This window comes from Dipodomys merriami, unplaced genomic scaffold (genome assembly GCF_024711535.1).
Source record: "Dipodomys merriami isolate MVZ:Mamm:240054 unplaced genomic scaffold, mDipMer1.0.p SCAF_652, whole genome shotgun sequence".
Classification (NCBI taxonomy): domain Eukaryota; kingdom Metazoa; phylum Chordata; class Mammalia; order Rodentia; family Heteromyidae; genus Dipodomys; species Dipodomys merriami.
In genome coordinates, this window is record NW_027206238.1 from 339,410 (window position 1) to 349,907 (window position 10,498).

Genomic DNA, 10,498 nt, shown 5'->3' on the forward strand with positions numbered 1-10,498 from the left:
TCTTTTGGTGGTAAATAGGACAGAAGTGTCCCACAGGAATTCAAGGGCACTACACAGTATCCTCAAATCTGAGGACTGTGGTTCACAGCCAGCCTGGGCAGGAAAGTCAATGAGCCTCCTATTCCCAACTAATCAGCAAAAAGAAGTGGAACTGTGGCTGAAGTGGTAGAGCAGCAACCTTGAGCCTAAAAAAAGCTAAGATAAAGCTAAGAAAAAAAAGTTTTAAAAAAAGGTAAGTGAAAAACAGATCTAGCACTAAGACAACCACAAAATAAATTTTTAAAAAAGTACAAGAGAGCACAAAGAGTCTTAGAAATGATAAAAATTAACAAGAAACTGGTGGCTCACACTTGAAATTCTAGCTACTCAAAACACTGAAATCGAGCATTACTATTCCAAGCCAGCCAGGACAGGAAAGCCCATTGTGTGTGTGTGTGTGTGTGTGTGTGTGTGTGTGTGTGTGTGTGTGTGTGTGTGTGTAAAAAGCCCATTGTGTGTGTGTGTGTGTGTGTGTGTGTGTGTGTATGAGTGTGTGTGTGTTCCTTTCTGGGATATGATCTACAAGTTTTTGCTTGACCATTTCCAATCTTTTGGAGGTTAATTTGAGATAAGAATTTCATGAACTTTCCTTGTCCTCTGACAATGAACCGCAATCAGTATAATTCAGGACCTTGTGGGAGTGTCTATACTTCCCTCCTACTAACCACCAAAACCAAAAAATGAACCAAATTGTAACTGTTACTAAACTTTTAGAGCATTCTATCCTTCAGCAAGATTGGTGAGGCCCTAAAAACAAGAGAGAGAACCAACAAATAAATGTATGTGAAGAAGAAAAGAGCCAATTAGTTTTTTATAATATAGACTCATATCTTTAATCCAAGCTGAAATGTAAAGATTACAGTTCGAATCCAGCCTGGGCAGGAAAGTCCAACTAACTTCTTTTTGAGTGTGCTAGACATGGGCTTGAACTTGAGGGTTTTTACTCAAGTTTAAAAATACTACTTCCTGTCTCATCTGGTTAATTGGAGATGAGTCTGATGGACTTTCTAGCCCAGGCTGGCTTTAAACTGTAATCCTTAGATTTTAGGATACTGTGTAGTGCCTTGGTTCCCATGGGACTCTTATCTACTATTAACCACTAAAAGAAAAATAGAGGCGGAAGTTGAGCTGAGGCTCAAGTAGTAGAGCCTGCTAGCTTTGAAATGAAAAACAAAATACCCAAAATAAAACAAAACAACCCTCATAGTCACTAGGCCTTGAATTCAAGCCTCCCCTCCCCCCCAAAAGAACCCTCAGGAGTTGAGTTTTTGTTCCTGCTAGCTTTGAGCAAAAAACAAAAGGCCAAAAATCTCATGGACAGTGAAGTAGTGTGGCCTAAATGTAGAGCCTGCTAGTTTTGATCTAAAAAAAACAAGCCAGGTGCCTCTGGCTCATGCCTGTAATCCTTGCTACTCAGGAAGCTTAGATCTGAGAATCACATTTGGAAGCCAGCCTCGGCTAAAAAGTCCCCTGGTGACTGTTTTTTTTCCAACTAAGTAGAAGTGGCACTGTGTCTGAAAATAGTAGTGTACCTGCTGTGTCCCTGACAGACAGTTCCTAGGCATTGAGTTCAAGCCCCCAACTGACAATATCAATAAATTAATTAATTAAATACTGAGCATAAATGAGTAGGCCCTAATAATAAAGGACATAAACTTTGAAAAAGGGGGAAGGGACAATCAAATAAATGAAAAGGTGGAAAAGGAGCTATTAAGGCTTTCTAAATCAAAACTGTAAGTCTACCTGCTCAGATTACTGAAAACTGAGGACTGTGGTTCAAAGCCAGCCCAGGCAGGAAAGTACAGGAGACATATTTTACTGTGTTCAGTATGGGGGCTTGAACTTGCTATGTTTTGCTCATGGCTACAGGTCTACTTCTTCCAACCTATTGGTGGTTATTAGAGATAATTGTCTCATTGACTTTCTTGCCCAAGACTGGCATTGAACCATGATTCTCAGATTTCAGTCCTTTCTGTAATGCTCTTGACTTTCTATTGATATTCTAATCTCCTATTAACCACAAAAAATGCAAAAGTTGAGCTGTGGCTCAAGTAGTGAAACCAGCTACTATTAAGGTAAAAATAAATAAACCTCAAGGAAAGTCATCTTGACTTAATTTCAAGACCTAAGAACCACCACTCAATTAAAAAAAATAGAACTTCAGTCACTGTGACCTGAGTTTAAGCCCTAGAAAAAGAGCTGCAAAAAAGAAAAACAGCCTGTAGTTTACCTGTGGTCAAAGTTGTAGGGCATGGTAGTTTCAAGGGAAACAAAAAAACAGCATAAGAGCTAGCGCCTAATAACAAATGTCAAAAGGAAAGAAAGAAAGAATAAATAACTGAAAAGGTGAAAGAAGAGGTAATTAAAGATTTGTAAATGTTGACTCACACTTATAATTCTGAATGCTAAGGAAACGGAAATCTGTAGGTCATGGTTCAAAGCCATACTGGACAGGAAAGTCCATGAAACTTGCTTCAGTGTGTTCAGTTGAGGGACTTAAAATTGAAGTGTTTTGCTCAAGGCTACAGCTCTACTATCTTCCACCTATTAGATTGACTGGAGATAAGAGTCTCATTGACTTTTCTGCCCAGGCTGACTTTGAACTCTGATCATCAGATTTCAAGCCTTCCTGTACTGCCCTGGACTACCCATGGAATTCTTGCCTCATATTAATCACTTAAAGAAGGCAGAAGTTTAGCTGTGGCTCAAGTAGTAGAGCCACCTACCCTTCAGTTAACTAAGTAAATCAATAAAACCTCAGAAAGAGAGGAGAGGAATGAGAGTGAAAGACAGAACGTCTTACAATAAGCAAAAGGAAAGAAATGTATATATCACCTGGAAGAAATAATTGTATTGTCGAAGCTTATAGAATTGTATTGTCAAAGCTTATAGAATTCACAAACTTTAACAACCATAATAATGACAATTTGCATTGTGAAGGTTAAAATATGTTTGTGACTTCAACTAAATATCACTATTCCACAATATTCTGAAATAGAAATTTAGGTAATCACCTAATCTCAATAATAGTAAAAATCTCAAAAAGAGTCACCAGGCCTTAATTTCAAGCTCTAACACCAACGTGCCTAACTCTGGCCAAACACACACACACACATACACACACACACACACACACACACACACACACACAAACAGAGAGCAGGAGCTGAGTTCTCATGCTTGGAGCAAAAGCCAAATGAAACAAAAAGTAGACTGTAGTAGACCTATGGCTTAAGTAATAAAGCAAGCTGCTTTTAAGAGAAAAGAAAAGAAAACCTGAGTATGAAGGCAAGGCCCTAAGCCCCTGACTCTTCCCAGAATGGAAATCAGTCATGGAATCCAACAGTTTGTGCTTGTTCTTGGGATCACAGCTGAACGTGCCCCTTCAGTTCTAGGCCCTCCTATCAAAAATAGAAGGTAGGCTTGTTCTTGGCTTCTGGCACAAGTACCTTGTGTAAAGGAAGCCCCTCCTCATGCTTCCTGGATCCCAGGGTTCAGCCTCTCTTGTGAGTCAGGGTGGGACGTGGATGGCAGTGTGACAAGAGGTTCCAAATAGAGTGGCAGCTGTGCTAATTGACTTGAGGCTGACAGCTGGATGCCAGGGCTAAGTGATAACAGGTAGCTATCTCTGATTACCCAGCAGTAGGAAGAATGAGCTGGAGCACCTACTGGCTCTGCCTATCAAGTCCACCCCATCTCCTCTGCCCCTGTAACAACCAGAGGTTTAAATGGGGATCTGAGTTGGCTGTGTCAGATTCCTTCTCCCCAGCCCTACCTGTTTGCTTCTGTGTACACCACTGCTGAGGACACGCATCCAACTGCTCTGCAGCCCTACACCGTGAGGGAGATCATGTACATACAGGCAAGCCACTGTGGCAACCAGATTGGCGCAAAGGGGAGCATGACACTGGCCTAGGATCCCAGTCTCAAATTTAGGGGGATGAGGAGGAAGAGGATGGGGTTGGAGGTTGCAGGTGGTGGTGGTCATGTCTAGGCTGAGGTAGGTGGGGCTCCATAGTAGTCCCTAACCTCCTGGAAATCAAGTCCCCCAGATAGTTTCCCCAATTTCCCTAATTTGTGTGGCCCAGGTGGGTGTGGTTTTTTAAGCAAGGCTTGCATGTCTTTGTCTTACCTGAGACTCAAGTCATTGTACTTAGTTTCCTGGGAATAGACTAATGCATTTTTGGTCTGATTTGAATGAAAGGAGTGCAGTGTCTTTGAGCTGACAGATACAGAGGATTCCCTTTTTGTCAACTGATGAGTATCAGATAATTGAGAACAGTTCGTCCACCTTAATGCAAATTTCTCTGAGTTTTCATGCCTTAACTCAGTTCCCTTAAGTTGGGTGTTTTCTAAATCAGTGGTTGTCTAAATCAGTGTATGCTCTGAGGACCCTTGGGGTTCTGGAGACCCTTCTAGCTGAGTCTTCAAGTTACTGCTTTGGCAACTTAATGTCCATATAAGACCAGGTTCTGGTCATAGAATCCAAACAGAATATGGTATCCCATAAGATAGAATACTCATAGGAGAACCCAGATGTCTTCTATTCAGCAAGATAGCAAAGAGATTAACAAAACTAAAATACTATCAATTTTTGTGCTTTTTTAATTTAAAAAATCTAATTTTTTTACAAAAATAGTTGTGTCAACAGGACTTGGGTTTCTTATAGTTATTTTAAAATCCATTGTTTGGACAGTTAACATTCTAGGCCATAATACACTTCTATTTCCATCTCAGTTTTGGGAAATGCTAAGCAATGAGCACAACATTGACTGCACTGGAAACTACTATGTAGACAGCAGCTTACAGCTGCAGAGAATCGAGGTGTATTACAATGAGGCAGCTAGTGAGTGTCTCCCAACTGGCTTCCAATACCGTGGCAGAATAGGTCCCTAGGAATACTAATGACAAGGAAGGAGTTCCTGCCTTTCTTAGGGTGGTATTGTAGTTCGAATTTGGGGCCTCCATCTTGTAAGTCAAGTGCTGTATCCACCTGAGCCACTCCACCATATATTTTGTTTTAATTTTTGAGTATACACTTGTGAATTCCTCAGGAAAGCCTTTTACTGAATTCCCCCTACCTGTACTTGCTGACTAGCCACACCTGGATTTTTTTTTCTTGTCATGGGGTTTCAACTCTGGGCATAGGCATTGTCCTTCATCTCTTCAATCTTTCTTTTCCTTTTATTATCAGGGGTTCCTTTTTTTAGAACTCTCTGGGCTTCTGGGATAACTCCTTCTAGCTTAGTTTAATTCATTAATTCTGCTTGTTGTAACATATTTGGAAATTTTAAGTTTTTATGTTTACTATGCGTGAGCTGCAAAACCGCTTGTGAAGTTGTAGGAGTTTTTGGAGGCAGCGTCACATCAGATGATAGATTGATTGGGGCATCGCCCACATTTAATCTTTGGTCCTAGTCTTTATTATTTAGAGAAGTCATCTCCATTGGACTGGAAAGAAACAACATGCTCTGTTCACGGATCAATAGAAAAATAGCCAAAACGAGAATAAAAGCAACGAATGTACAGCCAAGAAGAATATAGTAAGAATAAAGGTAGAGGCTTATAAAGGTGCAGCCAAGTGTATGGGATGCCTTGAACCAACACCCTCTTCCTGCAGGCATGCTTCCTTAAAGCTCTTTGTCTAACACGATCTCATGCAGAGGTGGCATAGGAGGTGGCATGGCACCAACTATTTCAGGTAGTTTCTTGGAGATAAGAGTCTCCCAGAATTTCCTGCCCCAGCTGGCTTCAATCTGCGATCCTAAGATCTCAGACTTTTGAGTAGCTAGAATTTCACCCTTCAGCAACCAGAGCCCAGTTGCATTGCCCTCTTTAAAATACAGATTAAATTTCTAAAAAGAAAATTTTTGAAATTGAAAATTTTAAAATTTTAAAGAGGGATGTTCAGTCACTAATATATATGTGAATAGTCCAAATCACAAAGCATAAATAAAGTGTCTCACCCTGAAATCTATAACACTTCTGGACTTCAGCATTTTGAATATGAATACTTAGCCAACAATAAATTCTTTTTAAGGTTTTTAAAGTAAAAAACGTTGTTGTGATGTAGAAAAACCCAATAATAATGTGTAAACACTGCTTTTAAATGATTCATATTGTCTTTCCTAATACAAACAACCTTACTGAAGTCTACAGAGTAGATTTTCAGTTTTTGTAAATGTCAATGTGAAATTCATTTAATTTTATATAAAGAGTTTCCATTCTACATTATTGTATACAAACAGAATCGTAGATAATTGGTTTTCCTGTGTAATAAACCAATGAAAAAGTGCAAACAAAAGGACAGAGCTATTTAATGTATTTGAGTTTTATGGATCTACATTTGGCGATGTCCTCACCTTGGTATTTTGTGTTGATATTGCTTAAGTAAGATATAAGACTTTAATCTTGTGGTTCCTTGGTTGAGAGTTGTGTGGGATTGTGTCACTCCTATGAACAGTATTTTATGTTGTGTCTTTATTAGATCCTGCATATCAGGCAGGATGGCCAGTTTTCTTCATGTGATTGTTTAGGAAGGGGGCAATCTCAAACTCATGTTTATATCATTTTAACTGATATCCCTTTTGAAAAATCAGGTTAAATGGCAAATTGCAAGTAATCGCCCAAGGTTGCTCTGAGTATTTGAATACAGGGAAATGTGCTATTTGATAACAATTATTGAAACATTATAACACAAGAAATACGTATTTTATGTATTTTCCCCAGGAAAGCATTATACTTGAATTCCTCTACATTTACTTGCTGAAGAGCCACACCTGGCTCTTTTGTTTTGTTTGTTTTTTTGTCGGCAGTGGCGCTTAAACTCTGGGCCTATGCACTGTGCCCCAACTCTTCTGTTCAAAACAAGCAGCCATACCACTTAAGCCACAGTGCCATTTCTGGTTTTCTATTAGTTTATTGGAGATAAGAGTCTCACAGACTTTCCTGCCGAGGCTGGCTTTGAACAGCCATCCTCTGATCTCCAAATCCACAGTTGCTAAGATTATAGGCATGAGCCAATGGTGCTCTGCACCTAGCTACTTTTAATTGGGGAAGGAAAGGGAGAACAACAAAGGAGTGGGTAACAATGTTCAACAATAAATGTTCTCATTTCCTTACTCATGTAACTGTAACTCCTCTATACAGCACCTTTACAATAAAAATAAAATTAACAAAAAAAGAGAAAGGTTCTTGCTGATAGGCAATGATGACTCACACCAGTAATCCTAGCTACTCAGGAGGCTGAGAAATGAGAATCATGGTTCAAATTCAGCCTGGGCAGGAAAGCCCCTGAGACCCTTATCTACAATAAACAACTCAGAAAACTGAAAGTGGGACTGTGGCTCAAGTGATAGAGTGCTAGCCTTGAGCTGAAGAGCTGAGGGACTCAGCCCAGGCTCAGAGTTCAAGCCCCACCATGAACAACAACAACAAGAAAAGGTGTTGTCATCTTTCTTTTGCCCCATTAGACTCAAAGCCTGATGCTCATCTTTGCCTTCTGAGTAGCTGAGATTTCAGCCACCATGCCCAAAGCAAAGGAATGAAATGCATGGAAATAGACAACTGCAAACGTCCTTAAAGTTGCTGAAGCCTCTTGCATGGTGATTCATTCTCAAGATATCTTTTCTGTTTCCATGTCTGAAATGCTGTAATTTCTGTAATGAATGCTGAGAGCCACTTAGAATCATAAGCTCTGCCCCTAAGTTCCTTGTCAAGTATAGGCCTAAGTCAACTCTTGTTCCCACAGGCAACAAATATGTTCCTCGGGCCATCATGGTGGACGTAGAGCCTGGCACCTTAGACTCAGTAAGATTGGAACCATAGAGTTTCAGACCAGACACTTCATATTTAGTAGGTCAGCATGGTCCATGGAAGATGGCTAATAGGCACCCCTCCTTCCTAACATGCAGGCACACTCCAGTTCCCAGAGCTGAGCTGAGCCTTTATCCATCTAGATATCATCCTCACCTAACCTACCAATTTCAGTCCATGGGAGTCATGTCCCTGGCCACTCAATCAGCACAGATAAATGCCAGTCTGCAAACAGCCTCTGAAGGGAATGAACAGCGAGCAGGGAATGCCTCCAACAAGGTTTCAGCGCTGCTGGCCATTTCAAATACCTGGCAATAACAGGGAACCACTTCAGGACACCAGAAATCAAAGCACAGCTATGTATGAGCAAGGTGCAGACAAGTGCCTGCAGCTTAGCTTCCCTCTTACCATTCTGTTCTCCTGTTCCTCCTGTGAAAGTAAGTACTTTTCCATTATTGAGGCAGGCTCTGTTCATTTTTTTTTTTGGTCGGTCGTGGGGCTTGAACTCTGGGCCTGAGCACTGTACCTCAGCTCTTCAGCTCAAGGCAAGCACTCTACCGCTTGAACCACAGCATCTCTTCTGGCTTTTTCTGTTTATGTGGTGTTGAGGAATCGATCCCACGGCATTGTGCATGTGAGGCAAGCACTCTACCACTGAGACCCCTTCCCATCCCCAGGCTCTGCTCATTTTTAGAAGTACGCACGTGGTTTGGGTTAAAATGTATCTTCCTCCACATTGTCTTTACTTTCTTTAGAACCTGGGTGATTTGTAGGGTCCCAGACACATTGAAAACATTTCCTGAGGGCTAGGAAGGTGGCTCAGCAGTACAGTGCTTGCCTTGCATGCATGAGGCCCTGGGTTCGATTCCTCAGCACCATATAAGCAGGAAAAAAAAGCCAGAAGTGGTGCTGTGGCTTAAGTGGTAGAGCACTAGCCTTGAGCTGAAGAGCTGAGGGACAGCGCCCAGGCCCAGAGTTCAGGCCCATGACTGGACCCAAAAAAAGAAAACATTTCCTTTATTTCACCAAAGTGTATCTAAAATAATAGCCAAAGTTGCCCAGAGGAGCCTATAGTCTTCACAATGCATATAACACAGTCATTATTCCTGGAGTATGTGTCTCATCATGTCTTTGTGTCTGATAGGCCAGAACAGGGCAGGCAATAACTGGGCCAAGGGCCACTACACAGAGGGAGCCGCGCTGGTGGAGTCAGTGTTGGAAGTGGTGAGCAGAAAGGTGTGGCTGTCTCCAGGGTTTCTAGCTGCACTACTCCCTGGGAGGTGGCACCAGGTCAGGCATGGGCACCCTGATTCTCAATAAGATCCGAGAGGAGTTCCCAGACAGCATCATGAACACCTTCAGTGTCATGCCCTTGCCCAAGATGTTGGACACTGGCACCTTAGACTCAGTGAGATCGGAACCATTTGGCCAGAGTTTCAGACCAGACAACTTCATATTTGATATGTCATCATAGTCCATAGGAGATGGCTAACAGGCACCCCTCCTCCCTAACATCCAGACACTAGTTCCCAGTGCTGGGCTGAGCCTTTATCCACCTAACCCTATCATCCTCACCTAACCCTACAACACCATCTTATCTGTCCACCAGTTGGTGGAATATGCAGATGAAACATTCTACATTGACAACGAGGCCCTGTATGACATCTGCTTTTGCACCCTGAAGCTGCCCATGCCCACCTATGGAGACCTGAACCACCTGGTGTTGGCTACCATGAGCAAGGTCACCATCTGCCTGTGCTTCCCTGCCCAGCTGAATGCAGACCTGCGCAAGCTGGCTGTGAACATGGTGTCCTTCCCCTGCCTGAACTTCTTCATGCCTGGCCTTGCACCCTGTCCAGCCATGCCAGCCAGCAGTACAATGCTCTTTCAGGGCCCAAGCTCACCCAGCAGATGTTTGACACCAAGAACACGATGGTAACCTGTGATCCCCACCATGGCTGCTACCTGATAGCGGCTGCCATCTTCCGAGGCCGCATGTCCATGAAGGAGGTGGATGAGCAGATGCTCAACTTGCAGAACAAATAAGCAGCTACTTTGCAGAATGGATCCCCAACAACGTGAAGACACTTGTGTGTGACATCCCCCCACATGGCCTCACGATGTTGGCCACATTCATTGGTAACAACACAGCCATCCAGGAACCCTTCAAGCACACCTCAGAGCAGTTCAGTGCCATGTTGCAGCACAAGGCATTCTTGCACTGGTATACAGGCAAGGGTATGGATGAGACGGAGTTCACTGAGGCTGAGAGCAACATCAACAACCCGGTGTCCAAGTACCAGCAATGCAAAGATGCCACTGCTGATGAACAGGGGGAATTTGAAGAAGTCTTGTGGAAGAAGAGGTTTAAGACTTCCCATTGCTAGCAGTGCAACAGGAATGCCAGAGCCTGCCTATGGCTTCTCAAATAAATGGTGCTTTCCTGAGCTACTGTTGTCCTGCAGTGGGACCTTGCTATGTATCATCATGCTCAGCCTTCTCTGTCAGGAACTCACTGACGGTGAATGTAAAAATGCAGATTTCTTTTAAATATGATTGTTTTAAAACCCTATTTGTATAAATAAAGAAGTATACATTTTATACCCTGAGCCCTTATTCTTCTTTAGAATCCTTTTTATTCTTT

General features: G+C 42.2%; 1 pseudogene; it reads left to right on the top strand.

Annotated features, from left to right (window-relative positions):
* Positions 1-3,358: 3,358 nt before the first annotated feature.
* LOC138815586 (tubulin beta-2A chain-like) lies at positions 3,359-10,241 on the top strand (annotated as a pseudogene).
* The last annotated feature ends 257 nt before the right edge of the window (positions 10,242-10,498 follow it).